General features: G+C 39.2%; 1 pseudogene; it reads left to right on the plus strand.

The window, feature by feature from the left end:
• Nucleotides 1-234: 234 nt before the first annotated feature.
• On the plus strand, nucleotides 235-14,234 carry LOC119287879 (annotated as a pseudogene).
• Nucleotides 14,235-15,413: the final 1,179 nt, after the last annotated feature.

The following is a 15,413-nucleotide window of genomic DNA, read 5'->3' on the forward strand; positions in this document are numbered from 1 at the left end:
CCACCGAACAGGCGTCCTCTCCTTCCTTCTCACAGAACAAACAGAGGCAAAAAGAGACAGGCGAGGCTCTCTAGGTTTCCGCCGCCGCCGCCGTCGCCGTCGCCGGCCAGTCGCCGGCCTCGTCGCCACCACGGCGTGCGGATCCGGGCCCCTCCGCCCCGCACCAAAGTCCGGCCACGAGATCCGCTGCGCCGCCGTCCCCTAGTTCCCCTAATCTTCGCCTGCACACCTGCCCCTGGTCCCTGCCTGCGCCGCCGGCTGAAACTCTCCGTGGACCGCGTCCGAGCTCCTGCCGCACTGCACCGGACGTCAACCTTGGCCCCCGACTCCAGCTGCGCCAGCTCGACTGCACCTGCGCTGCCCGCCCCATCCCCGAGCTGCTTCAGGACAAGGTAAAAAATCATTCTTTGCTTCGTGGCGCGTGTATTCCTATTCAGATGTTGGGCATGCATGTCGTATGAAGTTTGTTCCAATGGAGGGAATATGCAAGGTGCATATGTTGGACGATATGTGCTCGTATGTAAGACTATGATGGTTAGTGCATATTTTGGACGATATGTGCTCGTATGTAAGACTATGATGGTTAGTGCATATTTTGGACGATATTTGCTCGTATGTAAGACTATGATGGTTGGTGCATATTTTGGTTGTGCTCGTATGTAAGACTATGATGGTTGGTACATATATGGATGACATATTTCGTATGGAAGACTACGAGGGTTCATGCTTTTTCTGGATGTTATCTTTCATATTTCGGATGATATATTCGTACCATCATGACACTTCAAGAAAAATATATTCCATATACTGTGTTTTTGTGCTAATTCTAGCGTAAGGATGTTTGCATCACAATCTTGTTATAGTTTCTTAGTTGTTTGTATGCATTGGGCATAGGATTGGAATAATATGAACATCTTAGAGCATCTCTAGCAGATTCCCTAAACCTTAATCCCTATAATTGACATTTGGTTAACGCAATTCATTGAACACTTTGCCCGCAAGCACACCGTACACACACATTGAGCTAAATCCACCGCACACACATTGAACTTGATAAATCCATCACGCACACATTGAAAAAAAAAAACATTGGCAGCTTTCCATTATGAACCGAACCCAACTAATTCAAACCATCATATAGATTCCGATGAAATAAACCATTGACATGGTTGCTGCCGTTGTCCGTACCCCACAAACCAAACCCAACCCAAGTCAAAAGCTAGTGTCTCTAGTTCCTCATCAAATCTACATGAAATTTATACATATACATACTACACAGCTGGCTCCCACCCGTCATCCTCTCCCTTTTCTCTCTCTCGCCGCCTAGTGGGCCTTAGCTGCTGAGTACAGCTATGCAATCCATGGGATTTAGCGATATGTTTTGGAAGCAGTGGGAGAAAATAGCCCGCCTAGGCGAAGCTTAACCATACTAGGATCTAGGCAACAAGAAAACGCTTAGCAATTCCTTTATCCTCGCTAGGAAGTTTAGATCTCCATATAATGAGCTCCAATATTATTACTGGCTTATAAGGATAGCTAGTAGAGTTTGTTAATAATTCTGGCAAATATATCTTGTGTAGGTGATCAATAGTATCCATAGTTTGATTCTGCTATATCATGTAATATTTTGTTCAATGTCTCGTGGAACTGGCCCCTGTCTTCTAGATGCAACAAATGACAATAGTTTCCGTGGTTCCTTTTTAACATGCAAAAAGCGGTAACGTACTACATTGATGATTGTCTATCGGCACAGAGCCAAATATTTGATTATCTCATGTAGTACGTAGATGATGTGATTTCCAGTAATATTTTCAGTCAGCTCTGAATGTTATTAGTTTGTTACTTACGTACTGACATTATTGTCCTGTTTTATGTTGTCCACATGAAGGTTGTTCTTCTCACTCAACAGATCTGCAGCTATCAGTAATATAATGAGTTGTTTTGTTTCCAGGCCATGGTTCTTCCATCCCACCCTTATCTTCTCAAGGAAACAGACATCAGTATATTCATATGGTGGTGGATACCAGAGTGGTAGTACAACAAAAAAGATTGATATCCCAAATGGAAGGTATTCTACTTTGGAGTCTACTCGTTTGGTTTTTGCATTCTTGCAGTTGATACAAGGTTGCATGAAGTGCAGTTTTTTTGCTCTGCTAACTTAATTTTCGTAACTTCTTTTAGGTTGGTGTTATCATTGGAAAGGCTGGAGAAAGTATACAGCATATCCAACTTCATTCAGGGGCAAAGATCCAAGTAACAAGGGACATGGATGTTCAACCCAGGTCACAGACAAGATTAGTTGATTTTTCGGGCACTCCTGACCAGATAAGCAGAGCTGGGCAGTTGATAAGCGATGTTCTTGCAGAGGTACCGTGATATCTTTTTTATGGTCAGGACTTCACATCTAGTTGTGCATCCATTTATTCAACCATGCTTGTCATGTGACCTGCAGGCTGATGCTGGCTCATTTGGCACTATCTCTAATTGGAAGTACAATGGGCCTCAACCTAGTGTTGAGCAATCCCAGATGCAAATTGCTAACAAGAAGGTAAACTGGCTGCTTTCTAGAACTGGGTTTTTTTTGTCAGACTTTGAAAATCATACCACGCCCCAATATAGCAATGATGGTTTCTTGTAAGCTTCCCAGCTGATATTATTTCACGGACTTCAGTTTCTTTGGTGGTGAAAAACCTTGCCTATTAATTCCATGTAACTATTTTTTGTTGAGACTATAAAATCCATGCAGGCCAAATCTGGAGCTTGTACACAGGTTTGCCAAAATTCTTATTGCAAAGTCTAACATAAATTTGCTGGCTGAACCTGGCCTACTTACCATTGAATTTCCTTAATAACATAGCACCGTGTTAGAGTACGTAATGGGCCTGGGCTGGCGGTATAGCCCGTTAGTCTTAGGGTTAATTAGAGATAAGGGTCGCTTGCTTAGGGGTCAAGTAAGCCTTGCTTGGGAGTCAAGTAAACCTCTCTATATAAAGAGAAATGTATCAATCTAATCAAGCAAGAATTAAATTTTAATTCTTGCTTGATTAGATTGATACATCTCTCTTTATATAGAGAGGTTTACTTGACTCCCAAGCAAGGCTTACTTGATTTAATTCTTGCTTGATTAGATTGATACATCTCTCTTTATATAGAGAGGTTTACTTGACTCCCAAGCAAGGCTTACTTGACCCCTAAGCAAGCGACCCTTATCTCTAATTAACACTAAGACTAACGGGCTATACCGCCAGCCCAGGCCCATTATAATTCTTGCTTGATTAGATTGATACATCTCTCTTTATATAGAGAGGTTTACTTGACTCCCAAGCAAGGCTTACTTGACCCCTAAGCAAGCGACCCTTATCTCTAATTAACCCTAAGACTAACGGGCTATACCGCCAGCCCAGGCCCATTACGTACTCTAACACACCGCGTGATGCTTTTTGTTGTTGCATTTTTTCCATTTTTCTTATGATTTGCCAGGTAAATTAAAATCCAAGTTCTAATTTTGCTCAACTAGAAGTACAAGTCATGCTCTTTTCATCTTCATAATTATCCGTTTTATTATTCTCCTTTTTATCCTTGTTAGTTAGTACTATTATATTTTGTATCATCTTCATCATTACCACTGGTAATAACAATAGTAATATTTGATTTGTCCTAAAAAATCCTTCTGCAGGTCATTCCGTTGCATTTGCCTCCCGGTGATACTTCAACTGAAAGAACACTGTATATTCATGGTACTGCAGAGCGAATTGAAATAGCAAAGCAGCTTGAGTGAGGTTACCAGTGAGGTCAGCTTTCTTTCTCTTTTCACGCCACCTCCTAACTGCTACAACTATTTGTTATTTATCAGTGTTGTTAAAATCATGTGGGTTTAATTATCATTTTTATATGTTACTGTATTTTTTTGTCTCGATTTATATTTCTCTCTTGACCTTCCTTTTCCATTGCGTGCTTTTGAAACTCATCTCTTTAGTTATGATATACCCTATATTCTTGTCAAATGTACATGTCCAAAATGTTATCTCAACGGGTTGTCTTGTAAAACAAGGTGGTCATGGAGCAACAGCAGTATGGCTTTGACTTGATTGTATACTTTATATAATCATATTTGTAATTTGTGCAATCTCTTTGTTATTAGCTGCTATGCTCCATGTAGTCTCTCTGATGAAGATACTAGAAATATTTGAACAATCACAGTTAAATACTGGCAAATCCATACTTCCATTGGAAGGTTTACATACCCTATCACAATGTCTTCACTACATACCATACTGGAGCTTGTGGTGTTATCCATATATCTCAGGCTATACTGTCTGTTGATCATTATCTTGGCATAAGGCCAAATTAGTGTCAGTAACTAGTTCTGAGGGCTGCACACATCAATCCTGGTGGCAGATTTGTTACTACCTAATGTTAATATACTTGATGCTGATGGATGAAAGATAAAATTATGAACTACTCCCTCTGTTTCGGTATAGAAGTCCCATGTGTACCATTGGAGTATACCATTAGAATATAATACACACATCCAGGAACATGCCTGGTCTTTCTATATCGAAACAGAAGGAACTAGTTTGTATTTGGATTATATGATTGGATTTCATATACCTGGTCTTGTCCTTTCAAATTTACGTTTGCTATTTCTGTACATCTTTGGGGATAGTCGGTTTAAACCTCTATGCAGGTGATCAGTCTGCACACTTCAATGATGGATTGTGCACTGTAGTAGCTGGTATTTAGGCTATTGATATTTTTGCTCACTCAGGGGATAATTCTTGATGCTTAACAGCCCATTCTATCTGTTGCTAACACCACCCTCTGAGAGCAACATGTAACAGAATGTTACTGTTTATTGATTGGGCAAGAAAGTTTGTATGTACTATGTATAGTTTGGAAAGATTTTGCAGGATATTTCGCATGAATCTATCTTTGGTTTTTTTGTATATATTCTGTCCCTCTGTTGACTTCTCTTGTTACCATGACCAAAGCTTCCTTAAAACTTTGCTTAAATATTTCCTTCGACATTCTTCTGTTCACCTATAATATGTTTTTTTGGAGAGACTTGCCGAAAGAGCTGTTGTTGTGTATGTTGTGTCATTTAGCAATATAAGTAGATGTTGCACATAATTATGGATCACTCTGTCACCATCCATTATTGCTGATTTATCAACATCTACAAAGTGCAAGACAATCTTTTATTGCTACTCAATATATACGTATGTTTATCTAGCTTCCCAATCTTCATTAGCTCCCATAGTTTTGCACATGGTAGACGCTAGATGGGCAGCACTAATGTTGCTTGAGAATCTTGCTCGGTGAGTTGATCCCTCCATTTTTCTTGGTGGTTCTGGAATTTCTGTATATTACATTGCTTTGTTTTTGGATATGTTTTTTCTGGTTTGCACTTTGTTCTGCATGGTACATTGTATGTTGTGTTCTATAAACATTCTGATGTGCAAACTATATTTTTGCAGAATCATGCCAGAAATCCAACAGGGCGACCACCCTCCCCGTCCTCGGGCAAACTGGGGCGCGCCTGATGCACCAGCGACACAACAGCCAGTTTACACACAGCCTGGAGCTTATCCTGGTGCACCACCATAGTATGGCCAGCAACCTTATGGCAGAGCAGCCCCCCTGTCACTGGCTATGACTACTATAACCAAGAGCAGCAACCCCAACAGCAACAGTATGCCACTGGAACTACTGCACCTCCTGATGCTAGCAGCTACAATTACAACCAGTCTGCTACTCATGCTTCACAAGGGTATGGTGATTCTACGTCCTCTCAGCAGAGTGGCGGGCAGCAAGCTTATGATTACTCTGGTTATCAGACCCAAGGGCTGTCTTACTCGCAGCAGCCTGGATATGATTAGTAGAACTATGGGGCATCAGCTGCTAACCCAACTCAGGATGGTGGTACTGCACCGAGCTATGGTGGTCCAGGTGGCGCTGGTCAAGCATCTTCAGGGCAGCAAGCCTCAACTCCAGCCACTGGAGGCCAACCGGGTTATCCTAATCAACCACCTATACTACTGCTGCTGCATCAAGCTACACGGCGCAAGGTTCTGCCCCCTCAATCTGGATACGCTGCTCCACACAGCCTGGCTATGATATGCAGCCACCACCACAGGCCACGTATGGCCAGGGTGCTTATGGGTAGCCTCCACATGCTCAGAAGCCGCCTTCATCTGCTCCGTATGGACAGGCACCGCCTACTCAGGCTGGTTATGGGCAGTGCGGATACAGTGAGCCAGGCTATGGTGCACCACCGCCTTCCCCTGGTGCACCCACTGCTAGCCAGCTAGGTTATGGCCAGTAGCAGTCATACTGTGATCGTTATGCTACTGGTACTTATGGGCTGCCTACAACGTATTCTACTGAAGTTACAACAGCAGCTGCGTCCCAGGATCAATCCACCGCCGGTCCTGCGCCTTACCACAACAACCCTCCCTGCCCCCCAAAAAAACCCTCTCAGAATTAAGGTACCTGCTCCTGCTTCAGCTGCAATCTGGTTTCCTTTGCTCCGTCACTTGGAAGTAATATCCTCTAGTTTATCCATATTATCTTATTTGTTATTGCTTGATCTTTATATATTGCTTGATTATCCTGGTTTTGCTGCTCATGTGTGGCTTGTGTGATCGCCCCAATGCAGGTCTAAATTGACATGTAAGTGAAGGCGTATTTCTCCTTCATGCCTTCGACGTCGACTCCCCTCCCCCTGATGTAGTACTGTTTAATCAGGCAGACCCGTTCTGGCTCACAATACCATTTCTCTTTTTCTTAAATCGAGGGTACTTCCAAAATTCATCTAAAATTTTCCTCTTTCCAATGATACTACTTCTGTAAATTTTGGAGCCCTTTGCACATATTGTTTATTGAATGTGTGTTAATTTATTTTTCTAGTGAGTAGAAATCATTATCTTTTGAAAGATTCAAGGATGTTCGAGGAGTGACCAAAACCATTGAAGAATTTGCTGAGCGAGGCAAGCAACCTACTTTGATCATGTTGAACCCATATTTGCAGTACACTTAGAATTATTTTTCATGCATAAAGTATTGTTTACTACTATTGCTATGTTAAGTAAATTAGCTAGGTTTAGCTATGCCTTATGTCCTTGATATTGACACCCCTTTGACATTCTTATGCTAAGTAAATTAGCTATGCTCTTGTGTGCTTGATATTGACACACCCTCCTTTGAGATTCTTAATACCCCTCCATTCTAACCATGTAGTGGTCAAATAAATGTGGGTCATATGTGCAAGTTTAATAGTAATGCTTAGCCATGCTAGTCGCATAAATCATAGGACTTGGGAAGAATCTTTATTACTCATAAATGTTTTACAAAAACCCAAGGGTGTCACTAATGCCTATGGGATGATTATGAAAATAAGTTTTTACAAAATGGAGATGAAGTTGAGATTTAGTTAGGTGATTGTGATCTTGACGAGATAGTTAAGATGTTCGGTGGATTATGAAAATTTATGTCTAGTAAATAGCATGGTGGTTATTATATTGTTGGATAAATGGATCTTTAATAAACTTGAAGCAATTTGGATTTAGTTAGGCGATTATGATCTTGAACCAAATTTCATGGTGGATTACAAGATTTTGATGCATTTATTTAGTTCATTGTGATCTTGAGGAGATAGTCAAAGATGTTCGGTGGATTAATTAATCTTGGACAATTTGGATTTAGTTAGGTGATTGTGATATTGAACCGTATTTCATGATGGATTATGGATTTTAGGTGGATTTAGTTACGTGATTTAATCTTGAGAAGAAAGTCTAAAATGTTCGGTTGATTACGAGAGTTTAGGTATGGTAGATGAGCATGGTGATTATTATATTGGTGGATAAATAGATTTTAATTTTGTTTGAAACATTTTGTATTTAGTTAAGTGATTGTTGTCCTAAACCAAATTTTACGGTGGAATATAAGGTTTTGGTTGTATTTAGCTAGGTGAGTGTGATCTTGACGAGCTAGTGAAAGATGTTTGGTGGATTATGTGAATTTAGGTGTAGTAGGTGAGCATGGTGGTAATTATATCGGTTAACTAAATAAGTTTTTAATAAACTTGAGAAAATTCGGATTTAGTTAGGCGATTATGATCTTGAACCAAATTTCATGGTGGATTACGATATTTTAGATGGAATTAGTCAGTTAATTGTGATCTTGTGGAGATATTCAAAGATATTCGATGGACTAATTAACCTTGAACAATTTGAATTTAGTTAGGCTATTGCGATATTGAACTGAATTTCATGATGATTTATGTGATTTTAGGTGGATTTAGTTTAGTTATTATGATCTTGAGAAGATGGTCAAAGATGTTCAGTGGATGTTAAGATTTTAGGTCTAGTACGTGATAGACCTTTAATTTAGTTTGAAATAATTTGAATTTATTTAGATGATTGTGATTTTTTAAGCAAATCCACGGTGGATTTTGATGTTTGGCTTAGATTTAGTTAGGTGATTGAGATAGTCACGAGATAGTCAAAGATGTTCAATGGATTATCTGAGAATTCATGTCTAGTAAATAACCATGGTGGTTACTATATTGGTGGATAAATAGATTTTTAGTGAACTTGGAGTAATTTGGATTTAGTTAGGCGATTGTGATTTTGAACCAAATTTCATAGTGTATTATGAAATTTTAATGGATTTAATTAGTTGATTTAGTCCAAGATATTCGGTTGATTAATTAATCTTCTTTTAACACACTACAGACGCAAGTGCTCATATAAACACGCATACACTCACCCCTATGAACGCACACGTGCACACCCTACCCCTATGAGCACCTTCGAGAGACTGAGCCGACATATCACCATGAGATTTTATGGAGTCACCGTAGGCGTCTCGTAGTCGATAAGAACAATTTGGATTTAGTTCGGTGTGAACGAAATTTCTTCGTGACTTATTTGACTTTAGGTGGATTTAGTTAGGTGATTGTGACTTGAGAAGATAGTCATTGTTCGGTGGATTATGAGATTTTAGTTATGGAAATGAGCATGATGATTATTATATTGATAGATAAACAGATATTTAATTTAGTTTGGATCAATTTGGATTTAGGTAGGTGATTATGATCTTTTAACCAAAATTTTACGGTGGATTATGAGGTTTTGGTTGGATTTAGTTAGGTGATTGCGATCTTAACGAGCTAGTAAAAGATGTTCGGTAGATTATGTGAATTTAGGTGTAGTAGGTGAGCATGCTGGTTATTATATTGGTGGATAAATGGATTTTTAGTAAAGTTGGAAAAAATTGGATTTAGTTAGGTGATTGCGATCTTGAACCAAATTTATGGTGGATTATGAGATTTTTGATGGATTAGTTAATTGATTGTGATCTCGAGGAGATAGTTAAAGATATTTGGTGTATTAATTAATTTTATACAATTTGGATTTAGTTAGGTGATTGTGATATTGAACTAAATTTCTTTGTGATTTATGAGATTTTAGTTGGATTTAGTTTGGTGGTTATGTCTTGAGAAGATAATCAAAGATGTTTGGTGGATTATGAGATTTTAGGTCTAATAACTAAGCATGATGATTACTATATTGGTGGATAAACAAATATTTAATTTAGTTTGAAAAAATTTGGATTTAGTTCAGTGATTATGATCTGTTAACCTAATTTTACGATGGATTATAAGGTTTTATTATATTGGTGGATAAACAAATATTTAATTTAGTTTGAAAAATTTTGGATTTAGTTCAGTGATTATGATCTGTTAACCTAATTTTACGATGGATTATAAGGTTTTAGTTGGATTTAGTTAGGTCATTGTGATTTTGACAAGCTAGTCAAAGATGTTTGGTGGATTATGTGAATTTGGGTCTAGTAGGTGGGCATGTTGATTATTATATTGGTTGATAAAGATGAAGGCCACACAAGTGACTCAAAGCGATGATTCCACTACTAAAATTAACTGGAGGAGAGAATGGGGGTAGTGGCAGCAAATGGACTTTGATCCAGCATCGCACGTGCATGTGCACTCTCCGTTCCCCGCTGATCCGGCTTGGTGTCCTTGTCCTGTTTGTGGATTTTGTGTCACGCACTTGATTAAGCATCCCACGTTCTCCTAATGTGTGCCCTTGGCCTTGACGATAGGTAGCGCTGTGTTCTCGGGCACGTCCCGTGGGTAAAATTCAGGTATGTGTCGATTGTCTAAGCTCTGGCTCGCCATTGGTGGTGCTTGAGCGTGCGGTCCATGGTGTCGCCCAGCAAGGGAACATGGGATGTGGGATCAAGACAGCAGACATATCAACCCGTCACCAGGCAACAGACGCCCGTCTAGACTTACAGGGAGCGGAGGTGGACACAAAGGTGGATGTTGAGCTCCATAGCAGTCTCAATAATGTGCTCATCAGTAAGAGCAACACGAGCAAGAAGATCCTCGATATACTCCTCTTAGGAAATAAAGAAACCATTAGAGGTAGAAGAAACCTCAATCTCAAGGAAGTAGCGACTTCTTTAGTAAACATGGAGCAATTTGGATTTAATTAGGCAATTGTGATCTTGAACAAATTTGATGATGGATCACGAGATTTTTCAATGGATTTAGTTGATTGTGATCTTGAGAAGATAGTCAAAGATGTTCGGTGTATTAATTAATCTTGAACAATATGGTTTAGTTAGGTGATTCTGATATTGAACCTAATTTCTCTATGATTTATGAGATTTTAGTTGGATTTAGTTAGGTGATTGTGTTGAGATGATAATCAAAAATGTTTTGTGGATCATGAGATTTTAGGTCTGGTAGATGAGCATGATGATTATTATATTGGTGAGATAAATAGATATTTTAGTTTGGAACGATTTCAATTTAGTTAGGTGTTTGTGATCTTTTAACCTAATTTTATGATGGATTATAAGGTTCTGGTTGGATTTAGTTAGGTGGGCGTGATTTTCACGAGCTAGTAAAAATGCGAATTTAGGTCTAGTAGGTGAGCATGTTGATTATTATATTGGTGGATAAGTGAGTCTTTTTTTTAGGGTAGATAAGTGAGCCTTTAATAAATTTGAAACAAATTGGATTTGGTTAGGTGATTGTGAGACCTTTAACCAAACTTTATGATGGATTATGAGATTTTTTATGGATTAGTTAGTTGATTGTGATTTTAAGAAGATATTCAAAGATGTTTGATGGATTAATTAATCTTGAACAATTTGGATTTAGTTAGGTGGTTGTGATATTGAACCGAATTTCACGCTGGGTTATGAGATTTTAGGTGGATTTAGTAGGTGATTGTGTCTTGAGAACATAGTCAAAGATGTTTGCTGAACTATGAGATTTTAGGTTTAGTAGATGAGAATGGTGATTATTATATTGGTGGATAAACATTTGATTTAGTCTGGAACAATTTTGATTTAGTTAGATGATTGTTATTTTTCAACCAAACTCATGGTGGATTTTGAGGTTTTGTTGGATTTAGTTAAGCGACTGTGATCTCGACGAGTTAGTCAAAGATGTTTGATGAATTATGTTAATTTAGGTCTAGTAAGTGAGCATGGTGGTTATTATATTGATGGATAAATGCGCCTTTAGTAAACATGGAGCAATTTGGATGTAGTAGGCGATTGTGATGTTGAACAAATTTCACGGTGGATTACGAGATTTTCAATAGATTTAGTAGATTGTGAAGATGTCAAAGATGTCAAAGATGTTCGGTGGATTAATTAATGTTAAACAATTTGGATTTAGTTAGATGATTGTGATATTGAACCAAATTTCTCTGTGATTTATGAGATTTTAGTTGGATTTAGTTAGGTGATGTGTCTTGAGATGATAATCAAAGATGTTCGGTGTATTATGTGAATTTAGGTCTAGGAGGTGAGCATGTTAATTATTATATTGATTGATAGAGATGAGGGCCACACAAGTGACTAAGGCGATGATACCACTACTGAAAATAACTGGTAAACAAGGCAACAGAGGTGACACTGGGGGTAGTGGCACCAGATGGACTTTGATCCAGCATCCCACGTTCCTGTGCACTCTCTGTTCCCTGCTGATCCGGCTTGGTGTCTTTGTCTTGTTTGCGGATTTTGTGTCACACACTTGATTAAGCATCCCACCTTCTCCTAATGTGTTCCCTTGACATTGACGATAGGTAGCGCCATGTTCTCGGGCACGTCCCGTGGGGAAAATTCAGGTATGCGTCGGTTGTCTAAGCTCTTGCTTGCCATTGGTGGTGCTTAAGCGTGCGGTCATGGTGTCGCCCAGCAAGGGAACACGGGATGTGGGATCAAGACAGCACACATATCAACCCGTTACCAGGCAACGGACGCCCATCTAGACTTAAAGGGAGCGGAGGTGGACACAAAGGTGGATGTTGAGCTCCATAGCAGTCTCAACAGTGTGCTCATCAGTAAGAGCAACACGAGCAAGAAGATCCTTGATATACTCCTCTTAGAAAATAAAGAAGCCATTAGAGGTAGAGGAAACCTCAATCTCAAGGAAGTAGTGACTTATTTAGTAAACATGGAGCAATTTGGATTTAATTAGGCGATTGTGATCTTGAACAAATTTCATGGTGGATTACGAGATTTTTCAATGGATTTAATTGATTGTGATCATGAGAAGATAGTCAAAGATGTTCGGTGTATTAATTAATCCTGAACTATATGGATTTAGTTAGGTGCTTGTGATATTGAACCAAATTTCTCTGTGATTTATGAGATTTTAGTTGGATTTAGTTAGGTGATTGTGTCTTGAGATGATAATAAAAAATATTTTGAGGATCATGAGATTTTAGGTCTAGTAGATGAGCATGATGATTATTATATGGGTGAGATAAATAGATATTTAATTTAGTTTGGAACGATTTCAATTTAGTTAGGTGATTGCAATCTTTTAACCTAATTTTATGATGGATTATAAGGTTCTGGGTTGATTTAGTTAGGAGGGCGTGATTTTGACGAGCTAGTAAAAAATGTTCGATGAATTATGCGAATTTAGGTCTAGTAGGTGAGCATGTTGATTATTATATTGGTGGATAAATGAATCTTTAATAAATTTTGAACAATTTGGATTTAGTTAGGTGACTTTGATGAACCAAACTTTATGGTGGATTATGAGATTTTTTATGGATTAGTTAGTTGATTGTGATCTTGAGAAGATATTCTTAGATGTTTGGTGGATTAATTAATTTTGAACAATTTGAATTTAGTTTGGTGGTTGTGATATTTAACCCGAATTTCATGCTGGGTTATGAGATTTTAGGTGGATTTAGTAGGTGAATGTGTCTTGAGAACATAGTCAAAGATATTTGCTGGACATAAGATTTTAGGTTTAGTAGATGAGAATGGTGATTATTATATTGGTGGATAAACAAATCTTTGATTTAGTTTGGAACAATTTTGATTTAGTTAGGTGATTGTTATTTTTCAACCGAATTCATGGTGGATTTCGAGGTTTTGTTGGATTTAGTTAGGTGACTGTGGTCTTGAAGAGTAAGTGAGCATGGTGGTTATTATGTTGATGAATAAATGCGCCTTTAGTAAACATGGAGGAATTTGCATGTAGTTAGGCGATTGTGATCTTGAACAAATTTCATGGTGGATTACGAGATTTTTGATGGATTAATTAATCTTAAATAATTTGGATTCAGTTAGATGATTGTGATATTGAACCAAATTTCTTTGTGATTTATGAGATTTTAGTTGGATTTAGTTAGGTGATTGTGTCTTGAGATGATAATCAAAGATGTTTGGTGGATTATGAGATTTTAGATCTAGTAGATGAGCATGGTGGTTACTATATTGGTGGATGAATAAATATTTAATTTAGTTTGGAACAATTTGGATTTACTTAGGTGATTGTGATCTTTTGACCAAATTTTACGGTGAATTATGAGGTTTTGGTTGGATTTAGTTAGGTGATTGGTATCTTGACAAGCTAGTAAAAGATGTTCGGCTAGATTATGTAAATTTAGGTCTAGTAGGTGAGCATGTTGGTTATTATAATGGTGGATAAATAAATTTGTAACAACAACAACAACAACAACAACAACAACAACAACAACAACAAAGCCTTTAGTCCCAAACAAGTTGGGGTAGGCTAGAGGTGAAACCCATAAGATCTCGCAACCAACTCATGACTCTAGCACATGGATAACACGCTTCCACGCACCCCTGTCCATAGCTAGCTCTTTGTCGATACTCCAATCCTTCAAGTCTCTCTTAACGGACTCCTCCCATGTCAAATTCGGTTGACCCCGCCCTCTCTTGACATTCTCCGCACGCTTTAGCCGTCCGCTATGCACTGGAGCTTCTGGAGGCCTGCGCTGAATATGCTCAAACCATCTCAGACGATGTTGGACAAGCTTCTCCTCAATTGGTGCTACCCCAATTCTATCTCGTATATCATCATTCCGGACTCGATCCTTCCTCGTGTGGCCACACATCCATCTCAACATACGCATCTCCACCACACCTAATTGTTTAACATGTCGCCTTTTAGTCGGCCAACACTCCGCGCCATACAACATTGCGGGTCGAACCGCCGTCCTGTAGAACTTGCCTTTTAGCTTTTGTGGCACTCTCTTGTCACAGAGAATGCTAGAAGCTTGGCGCCACTTCATCCATCCGGCTTTGATTCGATGGTTCAGATCTTCATCAATACCCCCATCCTCCTGCAACATTGACCCCAAATACCGAAAGGTGTCCTTCCGAGGTACCACCTGGCCATCAAGGCTAACCTCCTCCTCCTCACACCTAGTAGTACTGAAACCGCACATCATGTACTCGGTTTTAGTTCTACTAAGCCTAAACCCTTTCGATTCCAAGGTTTGTCTCCATAACTCTAACTTCCTATTTACCCCCGTCCAACTATCGTCAACTAGCACCACATCGTCCGCAAAGAGCATACACCATGGGATATCTCCTTGTATATCCCTTGTGACCTCATCCATCACCAATGCAAAAAGATAAGGGCTCAAAGCTGACCCCTGATGCAGTCCTATCTTAATCGGGAAGTCATCGGTGTCGACATCACTTGTTCGAACACTTGTCACAACATGATCGTACATGTCCTTGATGAGGGTAATGTACTTTGCTCGAACTTTGTGTTTCTCCAAGGCCCACCACATGACATTCCGCGGTATCTTATCATAGGCCTTCTCCAAGTCAATGAACACCATATGCAAGTCCTTCTTTTGCTCCCTATATCTCTCCATAAGTTGTCGTACCAAGAAAATGGCTTCCATGGTCGACCTCCCAGGCATGAAACCAAACTGATTTTTGGTCACGCTTGTCATTCTTCTTAAGCAGTGCTCAATGACTCTCTCCCATAGCTTCATTGTATGGCTCATCAGCTTAATTCCACGGTAATTAGTACAACTCTGAACATCCCCCTTGTTCTTGAAGATTGGTACTAATATACTCCGTCTCCATTC

Source organism: Triticum dicoccoides, chromosome 4A (assembly GCF_002162155.2).
Source record: "Triticum dicoccoides isolate Atlit2015 ecotype Zavitan chromosome 4A, WEW_v2.0, whole genome shotgun sequence".
NCBI classification, from domain to species: Eukaryota; Viridiplantae; Streptophyta; class Magnoliopsida; order Poales; family Poaceae; genus Triticum; species Triticum dicoccoides.